Source organism: Mustelus asterias, unplaced genomic scaffold, assembly GCF_964213995.1.
Source record: "Mustelus asterias unplaced genomic scaffold, sMusAst1.hap1.1 HAP1_SCAFFOLD_4630, whole genome shotgun sequence".
Lineage (NCBI taxonomy): Eukaryota > Metazoa > Chordata > Chondrichthyes > Carcharhiniformes > Triakidae > Mustelus > Mustelus asterias.
In genome coordinates this window covers 1-15735 of record NW_027594573.1, presented here as the reverse complement: position 1 = coordinate 15735, position 15735 = coordinate 1, and the positions used below count along the sequence as shown (strand labels likewise).

The 15735-nt window shown below is 50.9% G+C and overlaps 1 long non-coding RNA gene across 1 annotated transcript; it reads right to left on the bottom strand.

Annotated features, from left to right (window-relative positions):
- Positions 1 to 110: 110 nt before the first annotated feature.
- Positions 111 to 13242, bottom strand: LOC144491171 (uncharacterized). Its single transcript, XR_013497404.1, has 4 exons — positions 13137 to 13242; positions 4585 to 4660; positions 2895 to 2938; positions 111 to 201 (listed from the first exon to the last, which is right to left on the bottom strand). It is a non-coding gene; the product is annotated as an uncharacterized LOC144491171 (long non-coding RNA).
- Between the last annotated feature and the right edge of the window lie 2493 nt (positions 13243 to 15735).

The following is a 15735-nucleotide window of genomic DNA, read 5'->3' as shown; positions in this document are numbered from 1 at the left end:
ACCCACTGCCTCGCCCCTGCTCCCCGCTGCCTTCCTTACCTCCCTTGTGCTCCTTGTCCCAGGGCGGGGGCTGGTCTTCCGGTGGCCTGGTTAGTGTCGACCCCCTGGTCCGGCTCCAGTCCCCATCGTCACTGCTGGACGGCTGGATCCAGCCGCAGAAAGGGTCGGTGTTGTTGTTGAAGTCGCAGCGTGTGAGGTAACCTGCAGGGGGCGGTAGCGGGAGGGGGGGTGGGGGAAATCGGACAAGGAACGTTCAGCTCGGGACAAATACTCCATAGATTCCTGACAGTGCAGAAGGAGGCCATTCGGCCCATCGAGTCTACACCGACCACAATCCCACCCAGCCCCTATCCCCACAACCCCATACATTTACCCTGCTAGTCCCCCTGACACTAAGGGGCAATTTAGCATGGCCAATCCACCCAACCCTCTAATCCCAATTGCCCGCGTTTGGCCCATATCCCTCGGTACCCATCGTACCCATGGAACTATCTAAATGCTTTTTAAAAGATAAAATTATACCCGCCTCTACTACTACCTCTGGCAGCTTGTTCCAGACACTCACCACCCTCTGTGTGAAAAAATTCCCCCACTGGACACTTTTGTATCTCTCCCCTCTCACCTTAAACCTATGCCCTCTAGTTTTAGACTCCCCTACCTTTGGGAAAAGATATTGACGATCTAGCTGATCTGTGCCCCTCATTATTTTATAGACCTCTATAAGGTCACCCCTCAGCCTCCTACGCTCCAGGGAAAAATGTCCCAGTCCATTCAGCCTCTCCTTATAACTCAATCCATCAAGTCCCAGTAGCATCCTAGTCAATCTTTTCTGCACTCTTTCTAGTTTAATAATATCCTTTCAATAATAGACCAGAACTGCACACAGTATTCCAAGTGTGGCCTTACCAATGTCTTGTACAACTTCAACAAGACGTCCCAACTCCTGTATTCAATGTTCTGACCGATGAAACCAAGCATGCCGAATGCCTTCTTCACCACTCTGTCCACCTGTGACTCCACTTTCAAGGAGCTGTGAACATGTACCCCTAGATCTCTTTGTTCTGTAACTCTCCCCAACGCCCGACCATTAACTGAGTAAGTCCTGCCCTGGTTCAATCTACCAAAATGAATCACCTCGCATTTGTCTAAATTAAACTCCATCTGCCATTCGTCAGCCCTCTGGCCCAATTGATCAAGATCCCGCTGCAATTGGAGATACCTTTCCTCACTGTCCACTATGCCACCAATCCTGGTGTCATCTGCAAACTTACTAACCATGCCTCCTATATTCTCATCCAAATCATTAATATAAATGATACCAAGTTGGGTGGGAGGGTGAACTGTGAGGAGGATGCAGCGATCCTTCAGAATGATCTGGACAGGTTGGGTGAGTGGGCAAATCAATGGCAGATGCAGTTTAATTTGGATAAATGTGAGGTTATTCATTTTGGAAGCAAAAACAAGAAGGCAGACATTACCTGAATGGCTGTAAATTGGGAGAGGGGAGTGTGCAGAGGGATCTGGGTGTCCTTGTGCACCAGTCGCTGAAGGTAAGCATGCAGGTGCAGCAGGCAGTAAAGAAGGCAAATGGTATGTTGGCCTTCATTGCGAGAGGTTTCGAGTACAGGAGCAGGGATGTGTTGTTGCAATTACAGTAAGGAATATCACAACACCAGGTTAAAGTCTAACAGGTTTATTTGGTAGCACAAGCTTTCGGAGTCTCGCTCCTTTTTCAGGTTAGGTGGATTGGCCATGCTAAATTGCCCATTAGTGTCCAAAGATGTGCAGGTTAGGTGGATTGGCCATGCTAAATTGCCCCTTCGTGTCCAAAGATGTGTAGGTTAGGTGCATTGGCCATGCTAAATTGTCCCTTAGTGTCCAAAGATGTGCAGGTTAGGTGGATTGGCCATGCTAAATTGCCCCTTAGTGTCCAAAGATGTGTAGGTTAGGTGCATTGGCCATGCTAAATTGCCCCTTAGTGTCAAAAGATGTGTAAGTTAGGTGCATTGGCCATGCTAAATTGCTCCTTAGTGTCCAAAGATGTGTAAGTTAGATGGATTGGCCATGCTAAATTGCCCCTTAGTGTCCAAAGATGTGCAGGTTAGGTGGATTGGCCATGCTAAATTGCCCCTTAGTGTCCAAAGATGTGCAGGTTAGGTGGATTGGCCATACTAAATGGCCCCTTAGTATCCAAAGATGTGCAGGTTAGGTGGATTGGCCATGCTAAATTGCACCTTAGTGTCCAAAGATGTGCAGGTTAGTGGGGTAAATAAGAGGGGTTTACCAGGCAAGTCTGGGGTAAGAATTGATGGAGACGCGATGGGCTGAATGGCCTCCTTTGTTTCCCCAGGTTAGGAGGGAGTCCAAATCTCGAGGGCGTAGGTTTTCGGTGAGAGGGGAAAGGGAGCCGAGGGGTAATTTTTTCACACAGAGGGTGGTGAGTGTATGGAATGAGCTGCCAGAGGCGGGTACAAGGACAACATTGAAAGGACATTTGGGTAGGTTCATGGATAGGGAAAGATTTCGAGGGATATGGGCCAAGCGCAGGCAAATGGGACTAGTCCAGTTTAGGTAACCATGGAAGAGCTGGGCCGAAGAACCCGTTTCCATTCTGGATATCTCGCCGTGGGTGACCCATCATCAACGACCTCTAGGATTCTTGCGAGGTTGGACTGGGGTGGATTTCACCAACCAACCAACGGTCACCGTGGCAACGAAGGGGTTGGAGCTGAGTCGGAGGCCCAGCCACGGCCTACCAGGACCGTGAGGCAGAGTCGAGGGGCTGAGTGGCCTCCTCCAGCACCCGTGAGGGGCCGGAGCCGGGGCGGACAGGGGCGGGAGGTGGGGTGATGATGCGGGGACCGATCAGGATGACGGAGTGAGTGGACTATTACCTTTCACTGTCTCTTCCAGGTTGCACTCCGGAGGCGTTGTGGGGCTGTGGGCAGAGAGAGAACAAAATAAATGAGTGAATTCTTCTGAATTCTACACATCCCTGAAGACCCAAGACCATCACACTGCAACTCTCGGCTGCTCCACAATTCATTTTGATCATGGCTGATCATCAGATTCGATATCCTGATTCTCCCCCTCTCCCCCACGTACCTTCCTGGTTGTATCACAGCTTGGTCTGGGGCTCCTGCTCTGCCCAAGACCACAAGAAACTACAAAAGGTCGTTAATTGTAGCCCAATCCATCACGCAAACCAACCTCCCATCCATTGACTCTGTCTACACTTCCCGCTGCCTCGGGGAAAAGCAGCCAGCATAATTAAGGACCCCCCCACGCACCCCGGACATTCTCTCTTCCACCTTCTTCCGTCGGGAAAAAGATACAAAAGTCTGAGGTCACGGACCAACCGACTCAAGAACAGCTTCTTCCCTGCTGCTGTCAGACTTTCTAATGGACCTACCTCGCATTAAGTTGATCTTTCTCTACACCCTAGCTCTGACTGTAACACCACATTCTGCACACTCTCCTTTCCTTCTCTATGAACGGTATGCTTTGTCTGTACAGCGCGCAAGAAACAATACTTTTCACTGTATCCCAATACCTGTGACAATAATAAATCAAATCAAATCCTTCTCCCCTATGTACTCATAGAAAGAAATCATAGAAACCCTACAGTGCAGAAGGAGGCCATTCGGCCCATCGAGTCTGCACAGACCACAATCCCACCCAGGCCCTACCCCCACATATTTTACCCGCTAATCCCTCTAACCTATGCATCTCAGGACTCTAAGGGGCAATTTTTAACCTGGCCAATCAACCTAACCCGCACATCTTTGGACTGTGGGAGGAAACAGGAGCACCCGGAGGAAACCCACACAGACACGAGGAGAATGTGCAAACTCCACACAGACAGTGACCCGAGCCAGGAATCGAACCCAGGACCCTGGAACTGTGAAGCAGCAGTGCTAACCACTGTGCTACCGTGCCGCCCTCTATGAACGGTATGCTTTGTCTGTATAGGGCGCAAGAAACAATACTTTTCACTGTATCCCAATACATGTGACAATAATAAATCAAATCCTTCTCCCCTGTGTACTCTATGAACGGTATGCTTTGTCTGTATAGTGCGCAAGAAACAATACTTTTCACTGTATCCCAATACATGTGACAATAATAAATCAAATCCTTCTCCCCTATGTACTCTATGAACGGTATGCTTTGTCTGTATAACGCGCAAGAAACAATACTTTTCACTGTATCCCAATACATGTGACAATAATAAATCAAATCCTTCTCCCCTATGTACTCTATGAACGGTATGCTTTGTCTGTATAGCGTGCAAGAAACAATACTTTTCACTCTATCCCAATACATGTGTCAATAATAAATCAACTCAAATCCTTCACATCAGGGCCAGGATAGATCAGGAGGCCTCACAACACTTATTAGGCCCCAAATTCCCTCAGATGTTCCGCCAACACGCTAATGTGTCTTCGTTGGCGGCAGTGGGGTTGAGGCCTTGTTCAGGTTGCCAAGCGGCCGTGGTCAGCCAATGGCCTGTTTGTTCGTGCTGGTGGCGCGGTAAAGGTCGCTGGGAATCAGATTAATCTCGCGGTCGTGTTGTTCCTTCACCTTGAGGTGGGCAGTGTTGTTGACAGCGTGGTCAGGGGCCGGTCGGTGGTAGAGTCCAGCGTCGTGACTGTTGTACCTGCGCAGATGATATCACAGTGCGTCAAGACAGTGTCTCCAACAACAATTCACACTTCTTAATAACGTTTCCCCGGGTGGGTTTGAACACAATGCAACTTTCTATACCTTTCCACAAATCCTTTCAAATAAATCTGTCCCTCCAACTCCCTCCCCCCCCGGGCACCTCAGAATTCCAGCGGCTTTCACAGTGCAAGGCCGTTGAGTTTAAAAATTGGCAAGTCATGTTGCAGCTTTATAGAACCTTCGTTAGGCCGCACTTGGAATATAGTGTTCAATTCTGGTCGCCGCACTACCAGAAGGATGTGGAGGCTTTGGAGAGGGTACAGAAAAGATTTACCAGGATGTTGCCTGGTATGGAGGGCATTAGCTATGAGGAGAGGTTGGAGAAACTCGGTTTGTTCTCACTGGAACGACGGAGGTTGAGGGGAGACCTGATAGAAGTCTACAAGATTATGAGGGGCATGGACAGAGTGGATAGTCAGAAGCTTTTTCCCCCAGGGTGGAAGAGTCAATTACTAGGGGGGCACAGGTTTAAGGTGCGAGGGGCAAGGTTTAAAGGAGATGTACGAGGCACGTTTTTTTACACAGAGGGTGGTGGGTGCCTGGAACTCGCTGCCGGGGGAGGTAGTGGAAGCAGATACATAGAACATAGAACATAGAACAGTACAGCACAGAACAGGCCCTTCGGCCCACGATGTTGTGCCGAGCTTTATCTGAAACCGAGATCAAGCTATCCCACTCCCTATCATCCTGGTGTGCTCCATGTGCCTATCCAATAACCGCTTAAATGTTCCTAAAGTGTCTGACTCCACTATCACTGCAGGCAGTCCATTCCACACCCCAACCACTCTCTGCGTAAAGAACCTACCTCTGATATCCTTCCTGTATCTCCCACCACGAACCCTATAGTTATGCCCCCTCGTAATAGCTCCATCCACCCGAGGAAATAGTCTTTGAACGTTCACTCTATCTATCCCCTTCATCAGTTTATAAACCTCTAAGGAAGTGAAAGCCAGGAACCAGTTAAATTAATTATTTCAGGGGATGTGGGTGTCGCTGGCAAGGCCAGCATTTATTACCCATCCCTAATTGCCCATGAGAAGATGGTGTCGAGCCACCTTCTTGAACTGCTGCAGTCAATGGCGTGTAAGTACACCCACCGTGCTGTTAGGAAGGTAGTTCCAGCATTTAGACATTGAAGAAAGTGATATTGTTCCAGTTTATCCATCGGAATAGTGGGTTGAGATCAACTGCATGAATATTAGCTATTGTTTCTCAAAATGATTGGCATGCTTTTTAGTGATTCCTTGGTGGCTTTTTCAAGTCGTCATGAATGTGATGGGCAAGATCGCGTTGTGGCGAATGGCAGATAGGTCATTGTGGGACAACAGGAAGCCACTTGGTTGGAGTGGATTAAGTGTCCATGATACTGTCCTCATGGCAGAGTTTAACTGCACTTCCATGTCCAGGTGTGGCGGCTGCAGGACCATGAGGCACAGCAGTATCCCACAGCTGGACAAACTGGAATGTCATCCATCAAATGAATACAAAACACTCCGCTTTGAAATCATTCTGATACTGATTCCGTTGTGGAAAAATATGATTTTGGTCAGATCAAAGTAAAATATGTTAAATGGTCCATCTTGCTGAGATAACTGGGACAAAGATATGTAGAAGAAGCTGGTATTATTGGGCAGAATTTTTCACATGCCAGGTTTCATACCCTGCAACCGAAGACTTGGTGGAGAATGCCTTCTGGCTGATAACGGCTGCCCTGCAGCTATTTTATACTCAGCGGGACATTAATTTGTTAATGACGAGACTTTGGACCCTATCGAAAGAGGAGGTCCCACCTAGGAAAGCTGATGGCTGGCAACTCTGCAGTCCAGTCAGTGCCAAGTTCACTCAGTGGCCATTGCTGGAACTGCAGCCAATCCCCAGAGATAATGAGGCTGGATTGAAGGTATCAGTGGGGCTTGATTGGCAAGTCCCAGCAAGGGCAGTGATGGAGGTAGGGGGTTTGGTTTCAAAGGCCATGTGGGGAGAGGGGGTGTGAGTTAAATGTTATGGGGGCTTTTAAGCTTGGGAGGGGGTGTCTCCAATGAGTACAGGGGACCCCAAAAGAGATAACAACCCTCCAGCCCAACACCAACCAGCATAGGTAAAGGTGCCAGGAGGCTACCCTCTTGGTCTGTGTCTCTCCCAGCTGTGAGTAAAGCGGAGGCGGAGGTGGGAGTTTAAGGGAGGGGCTTTCATAGTACCATCGGAACATAGCAATGTCCTCTCAGTAGTTACTTCATCCACATTTCTCCTCTCAGACATTTTCCCAGGGATTGTTCAGCCAGACTGCACCATCTTTTGAACAGATGTTAACTTCCTTTAAGTGGGTGTCATACATGCCCAAAATCTGGTCCCCACTTAAGGATCATAGAAAGAATCATAGAAACCCTACAGTGCAGAAAGAGGCCATTTGGCCCAACGAGTCTGCACCGACCACAATCCTACCCAGGCCCTACACCCATATCCCTACATATTTACCTGCTAATCCCATGCATCTCAGGACACTAAGGGCAATTTTAGCATAGCCAATCAACCTAACCCGCACATCTTTGGACTGTGGGAGGAAACCGGAGCACCCGGAGGAAAACCCACGCAGACACGAGGAGAATGTGCAAACTCCACACAGACGGTGACCCGAGCCGGGAATCGAACCCGGGACCCTGGAGCTGTGAAGCAGCAGTGCTAACCACTGTTCTACCGTGCCGCTCACTGGCCTCAAGGATGTGAGGCCAATGAGCATTGTGGGAGTGCTGACTGCTCACTGCATGCATTAATAATGTATACACGCTGCCTGAGTCCATTATAACAGGCATGTGCAGTCTGTGCTCCAGTCCTGCTTGTCCATTTCTGGGCATGATCAGATACTCAGCACTTTCAATCTATAGTCCCTAATTATCGTTAGTGATGCCAGCATTGCTTGATGACCCGAGATGGTAGATCCAAAAAATCCAAATAAAGCCACCTCCAAAACTCCAAAGTCACACCCAGGGTACAAATAAACTGCATTGCATGTTTACTGCACACCTATCATGACCCTTCAACTTTCAACCCATTATACGGTAGTGAGTTTTAAGGGGCATCTTGACAAATACATGAATAGGATGGGAATAGAGGGATATGGTCCCCGGAAGGGTAGGGGGCTTTAGTTCAGTCGGGGCAGCATGGTCGGTGCAGGCTTGGAGGGGCCGAAGGGCCTGTTCCTGTGCTGTAATTTTCTTTGTTCTTTTTTCCAGGAGCAGGCCATTCAGCCCATCTGCCCCATTCTGGTGTTTCTGCTCCAACCCATCTCATACCCGATTCCTCTCTGAAAGTAAAGTTTATTTGCCACAAGTAAGGGTTACATTAACACTGCAATGAAGTTACTGTGAAAATCCTCCAGTCGCCACACTCCGGCGCCTGTTCGGGTCAACGCACCCTAACCAGCACGTCTTTCAGACTGTGGGAGGAAATCGGAGCACCCGGAGGAAACCCACGCAGACACGGGGAGAATGTGCAAACTCCACACAGACAGTGACCCCAAGCCGGGAATCGAACCCGGGTCCCTGGCACTGCGAGGCAGCAGTGCTAACCCACTGTGCCACCGTGCTGACCTTTCCTCCCTTGTAGAGCCACACAAAAGTTCCAGAAGGAGACCATTCGGCCCATCTTGCTCATTCCAGTCCGAGGAAATCCTTTCTAATCCCCTACTTCCTGCACCTGATCCACAGTCCTGTAGTCATCAACACTTGAGGTGCGGAACCAAATACTTTTCAAAAGTGTTTGGGGTCTCTGCATCCGCCGCCAACTCGGGCAGTGAACTCCAGACACCCACCACTCTCAGCGTAAAACAGTTCTTCCACGTGTTCCCTCTACACCTACAGCTACCTACTGCCCCCTGGTTCTAGAATTCTCCGCCAGGGGAAACAATGTTATCCCATCCACTCTATCTCTCCCCCTCATTATTTTGTACACCTCTATCATAGAATCATAGCATCCTGACAGTGCAGAAGGAGGCCATACGGCCCATCGAGCCTGCAACGACAACAATCCCACCCAGGCCCTATCCCCATAACCCCATGCATTTACTCTGCAAATCCCCCTGACACTAATGGGCAATTTAGCATGGCCAATCCACCTAACCCGCACATATTTGGACACTAAGGGGCAATTTAGCATGGCCAATCCACCTAACCTGCACATATTTGGACACTAAGGGGCAATTTAGCATGGCCAATCCACCTAACCCGCACATCTTGGAACACTAAGGAGCAATTAGGGTTACCCCTGAGGAAGAGTCGCTTGATCTTGAGACGTTAAGTCTGTTTCTCTCTCTGCAGTTGCTGCCAGATCTGCTGAGTCTCTCATATCATTCCTTTCTGGCCTGGCTCTCTGAGAGTTTCGGATGGGCCCACTCAGTTTAAGAAGAACATAGGAACTAGGAGCAGGAGTAGGCCATCTGGCCCCTCGAGCCTGCTCCGCCATTCAATAAGATCATGGCTGATCTTTTCGTGGACTCAGCTCCACTTACCCGCCCGCTCACCATAACCCTTAATTCCTTTACTGTTCAAAAATTTATCTATCCTTGCCTTAAAAACATTCAATGAGGCAGCCTCAACTGCTTCACTGGGCAGGGAATTCCACAGATTCACAACCCTTTGTGTGAAGAAGTTCCTCCTCAACTCAGTCCTAAATCTGCTCCCCCTTATTTTGAGGCCATGCCCCCTAGTTCTAGTTTCACCCGCCAGTGGAAACAACTTCCCTGCTTCTATCTTATCTATTCCCTTCATAATCTTGTATGTTTCTATAAGATCTCCCCTCATTCTTCTGAATTCCAATGAGTATAGCCCCAGTCTACTCAGTCTCTCCTCATAAGCCAGCCCTCTCAACTCCGGAATCAACCTAGTGAATCTCCTCTGCACCCCCTCCAGTGCCAGTATATCCTTTCTCAAGTAAGGAGACCAAAACTGTACACAGTACTCCAGGTGTGGCCTCACCAGCACCTTATACAGCTGCAAAATAACCTCGCTGTTTTTAAACTCCATCCCTCTAGCAATGAAGGACAAAATTCCATTTGCTTTCTGAATTACCTGCTGCACCTGCAAACCAACTCCTTGAGATTCCTGCACAAGGACACCCAGGTCCCTCTGCACAGCAGCATGCTGCAATTTTTTACCATTTAAATAATAGTCCATTTTGCTGTTATTCCGACCAAAATGGATGACCTCACATTTACCAACATTGTACTCCATCTGCCAGACCCTCGCCCACTCACTTAGACTATCTATATCCCTTTGCAGACTTTCAGCGTCCTCTGCACACTTTGCTCTGCCACTCATCTTAGTGTCATCTGTGAATTTTGACACACTACGCTTGGTCTCCAACTCCAAATCATCGATGTAAATTGTAAACAATTGCGGTCCCAACACTGATCCCTGAGGCACACCACTAGTCACTGATCGCCAACCAGAAAAACACCCATTTACCCACACTCTTTGCTTTCGGTTAGTTAACCAATCCTCTATCCATGCTAATACATTACCCGTAACACTGTGCACCTTTATCTTACGTAGCAGTCTTTGGTGTGGCACCTTGTCAAATGCCTTCTGGAAATCCAGATACACCACATCCACAGGTTCCCCAGTGTCCACTGCACATGTAATGTTCTCAAAGAATTCCACCAAATTAGTCCAACATGACCTGCCCTTCATGAACCCATGCTGCGTCTTACCAATGTGACAATTTATATCCAGATATCTCGCTATTTCTTCCTTGATGATAGATTCAAGCATTTTCCCCACTACAGAAGTTAAGCTAACCGGCCTATAGTTACCCGCCTTTTGTCTACCTCCTTTTTAAAACAGTGGCGTCACATTTGCTGTTTTCCAATCTGCAGGAACCACCCCAGAGTCCAGCGAATTTTGGTAAATTAGTGCATTTGCTATTTCCCTCGCCATCTCTTTCAGTACCCTGGGATGCATTCCATCGGGGCCAGGAGACTTGTCTACCTTTAGCCCCGTCAACTTGCCCAACGCTACCTCTTTCGTGACAATGATAGTTACAAAATGTGCCAAGAACCACATTTGAAAACGATGACTCAGTTGAATCTAATTTAATAATTAAACTCTGACTTTGCCAAGACAGATGCAATCAAAACTTCAAAGGTTCTTTTTTATTGTGGAAGAATGAAATTGTTCCTCTCCAGATACCGAACTCCAAGTAATAATATTGAATCATTCACCAAAGGCGTCTAAAGATTTTACCATCAGTGACATCTGCTTTTATCCCTTACCCGCTCTATGGCTGCCAACCTGGTCCGTGTACCCAGCTGCCCTGTCTCACTCCGAGACGTCATTGCCAGTGCTGGGATTCCGACCTCCCCACCCCACCCGCCTCTCCCATCCCCTCCCCGGGTCGCAGACCCCACTTACTGGTGTTAAATAATCACAGCAAAGTAATTGGGCGGGGCGGCACGGCAGCACGGTGGGTTAGCACTGCTGCCTCACAGCGCCAGGGACCCGGGTTCGATCCCCGGCCTCGGGTCACTGTCTGTGCGGAGTCTGACGTGGAGATGCTGGCGTTGGGCTGGGGTGAACACAGTAAGAGTTTTAACAACACCAGGTTAAAGTCAAAACAGGTTTATTTGGTCGCACAAGCCAGAAGCTTTCAAAGCGCTGCTCCTTCGTCAGATGGAGTGGAAATCTGCTCTCAAACAGGGCACACAGAGACACGAAATCAAGTTACAGAATACTGATTAGAATGCTAATCTTTACAGCTCATCAAGTCTTAAAGATACAGACAATGTGAGTGGAGGGAGCATTAGGCACAGGTTAAAGAGATGTTTATTGTCTCCAGACAGGACAGCCAGTGAGATTCTGCAAGTCCAGGAGGCACCTGGACTCCTGGACCTGCCTCCTGGACTTGCAGAATCTCACTGGCTGTCCTGTCTGGAGACAATAAACATCTCTTTAATCCGTGCTTAATGCTCCCTCCACTCACATTGTCTGTATCTTTAAGACTTGATGAGCTGTAAAGATTAGCATTCTAATCAGTATTCTGTAACTTGATTTTGTGTCTCTGTGTCCTGTTTGAGAGCAGATTTCCACTCCATCTGACGAAGGAGCAGCGCTCCAAAAGCTAATGGCATTTGCGACCAAATAAACCTGTTGAACTTTAACCTGGTGTTGCTGAAACTCTTACTGTGCAGAGTCTGCACATTCTCCCCTCGTGTCTGCGTGGGTTTCCTCCGGGTGCTCCGGTTTCCTCCCACAGTCCAAAGATTAGGTTCGGGTTAGGTGGATTGGCCATGCTAAATTGCCCCTTAGTGTCCAAACATGTGCAGGTTAGGGGGATTGGCCATGCTAAATTGCCCCTTAGTGTCCAAAGATGTGCAGGTTAGGTGGATTGGCCATGCTAAATTGCCCCTTAGTGTCCAAAGATGTGTAGGTTAGGTGGATTGGCCATGCTAAATTGCCCCTTCGTGTCCAAAGATGTGCAGGTTAGGGGGATTGGCCAAGCTAAATTGTCCCTTAGTGTCCAAAGATGTGTCAGTTAGGTGGATTGGCCGTGCTAAATTGCCCCTTAGTGTCCAAAGATGTGTAGGTTAGGTGGATTGGCCATGCTAAATTGCCCCTGAGTGTCCAAAGATGTGCGGTTAGGTGAATTGGCCATGCTAAATTGCCCCTTAGTGTCCAAAGATGTGCAGGTTAGGGGGATTGGCCATGCTAAATTGCCCCTTAGTGTCCAAAGATGTGTAGGTTAGGTGGATTGGCCGTGCTAAATTGCCCCTTAGTGTCCAAAGATGTGTAGGTTAGGTGGATTGGCCATGCTAAATTGCCCCTTAGTGTCCAAAGATGTGTAGGTTAGGTGGATTGGCCGTGCTAAGTTGCCCCTTAGTGTCCAAAGATGTGTAGGTTAGGTGGATTGGCCATGCTAAATTGCCCCTTAGTGTCCAAAGATGTGTAGGTTAGGTGGATTGGCCGTGCTAAGTTGCCCCTTAGTGTCCAAAGATGTGCGGGTTAGGTGGATTGGCCGTGCTAAATTGCCCCTTAGTGTCCAAAGATGTGCAGGTTAGGTGGATTGAGGAGATTTTTTTTCTTAGACGCAGCGAGTTGTTGTTGTGATCTGGTAACCACCGCCTGGAGGTGGGGCTGGAAGATGGAGTGAGATTCTCCGACCCCTGTGTCTCCTGCCGGTGGGAGTTGGCGTGTTGTTTTTCGAGTGGCGGGATTCTCCAGTCCCACCGCTGCCCATGGGAATTCCCGCTGCCGCCACAACGCCCCCCACCCCCAGGCCGGCGGGAAACCGGAGAATCCCGGCTGCCATCTTTCTTTTCCTGGCCAACTGGGCTCGTGAGGCCAGCAACCTCCCGCTTAATCCCTTCCCTGACTGAGGCGACCATTGGGCTAGTAGGGGATGGAGGGGATGGAAGGTCTTACCCGTTGTGGGACCGTGGGTGGTTGCCGAGGTCGTCGGCTCGTTTGTCGATGGTTGGACGTCCTTGGAGGTGGAGCTCGGTGGGTTGGCAGTCGTAGTTGTTGTGCCTAGCGACAGAGGAATAAGAAATTATACATCGCCCCCATGTTCCTCACCGCCCGAGGGTTGGCCAGTTTGGTTCCGTCATCCACCCATAGTCCTCTTCTCGGATTTCAGAGCGGAATTCAAATTCTGGGCCTTCCCAGAAGATAAATGGCTCAGGAACAGGCCATTCGGCCTAACCAGTTTATGCTCTCCTTGAGCCTCCTCCCTCATCTAAATCCATCGTGCCCCTTCGTTACCTCCGCCGCGTTGATACAGCTGCTCTTGCAGTGTCTCAACACTATTCACCTCAGACACTCCCCTGTGGGAGCGAGTTCCACTTTCTCCCCCACTCCCTGTGGGAGCGAGTTCCACATTCCCCCCACTCCCCGTGGGAGCGAGTCCCACATCCTCCCCCACTCCCCGTGGGAGCGAGTCCCACATTCTCCCCCACTCCCCGTGGGAGCGAGTCCCACATCCTCCCCCACTCCCCGTGGGAGCGAGTCCCACATTCTCCCCCACTCCCCTGTGGGAGCGAGTCCCACATTCTCCCCCACTCCCCGTGGGAGCGAGTCCCACATTCTCCCCCACTCCCCGTGGGAGCGATTCCCACATTCTCCCCCGCTCTCCGTGGGAGCGATTCCCACATTCCCCCCACTCCCCATGGGAGCGATTCCCACATTCTCCCCCACTCCCTGTGGGAGCGAGTCCCACATTCTCCCCCACTCCCCGTGGGAGCGAGTCCCACATTCTCCCCCACTCCCCGTGGGAGCGAGTCCCACATTCTCCCCCACTCCCTGTGGGAGCGAGTTCCACATTCTCCCCACTCCCCCCGTGGGAGCGAGTCCCACATTCTCCCCCACTCCCCGTGGGAGCGATTCCCACATTCTCCCCCACACTCTGTGGGAGCAATTCCCACATTCTCCCCCACTCCCCATGGGAGTGAGTCCCACATTCTCCCCACTCCCTGTGGGAGCAAGTTCCACATTCTCCCCACTCCCTGCGGGAGCGAGTTCCACATTCTCCCCACTCCCTGTGGGAGCGAGTCCCACATTCTCCCCCACTCCCCGTGGGAGCGAGTCCCACATTCTCCCCCACTCCCCGTGGGAGCGAGTCCCACATTCTCCCCCACTCCCTGTGGGAGCGAGTTCCACATTCTCCCCACTCCCCCCGTGGGAGCGAGTCCCACATTCTCCCCCACTCCCCGTGGGAGCGATTCCCACATTCTCCCCCACTCTCTGTGGGAGCAATTCCCACATTCTCCCCCACTCCCCATGGGAGTGAGTCCCACATTCTCCCCACTCCCTGTGGGAGCAAGTTCCACATTCTCCCCACTCCCTGCGGGAGCGAGTTCCACATTCTCCCCACTCCCTGTGGGAGCGAGTCCCACATTCTCCCCCACTCCCCGTGGGAGCGAGTCCCACATTCTCCCTCATTCCCCGTGGGAGCGAGTCCCACATTCTCCCCCACTCCCCCCGTGGGAGCGAGTCCCACATTCTCCCCCACTCCCCGTGGGAGCGAGTCCCACATTCTCCCCCACTCCCCGTGGGAGCGAGTCCCACATTCCCTCCACTCCCCATGGGAGCGATTCCCACATTCTCCCCCACTCCCCGTGGGAGCGAGTCCCACATTGTCCCCCACTCCCCCCGTGGGAGCAAGTCCCACATTCTCCCCCACTCCCCATGGGAGCGAGTCCCACATTCTCCCCCACTTCCCATGGGAGCGAGTCCCACATTCTTCCCCACTCCCCATGGGAGCGAGTCCCACATTCTCCCCCAATCCCCATGGGAGCGATTCCCACATTCTCCCCCACTCTCCGTGGGAGCGATTCCCACATTCTCCCCCAGTCCCCATGGGAGCGATTCCCACATTCTCCCCCACTCCCCGTGGGAGCGAGTCCCACATTCTCCCCCACTCCCTGTGGGAGCGAGTTCCACATTCTCCCCACTCCCTGTGGGAGCGAGCCCCACATTCTCCCCACTCCCCGTGGGAGCGAGTCCCACACTCTCCCCCACTCCCCGTGGGAGCGAGTCCCACTTTCTCCCCCACTCCCCATGGAAGCGATTCCCACATTCTCCTCCACTCCCCCATGGGAGCGAGTCCCACATTCTCCCCACTCCCCATGGGAGCGAGTCCCACATTCTCCCCACTCCCCATGGGAGCGATTCCCACATTCTCCCCACTCCCCATGGGAGCGAGTCCCACATTCTCCCCACTCCCTAAGAAGCGCGCAAGAAACAGTACTTTTCACTGTATCCCAGTACATGTGACAAAAATAAATCAAATCAAAGACAGAGATTTGATCTTATTGAGTGAGTGGGCCAGTTTCGAGGGGCTGAATGGCCTAATCCTGTCCTTCGCTTCATAGCCCCCCTCCTGGATTTCCCAAAGTTTGGCTTGCGGATTCGAGTGGGAAAGCCCATCTCTCTCATTCCCCCCCCCCCCCCCCCCCACAAACCAGCCATCCCACAACCCCAGTCACCCCCGTTGAGTTGGATCATTTTTGGGCCCAGCTGAAGT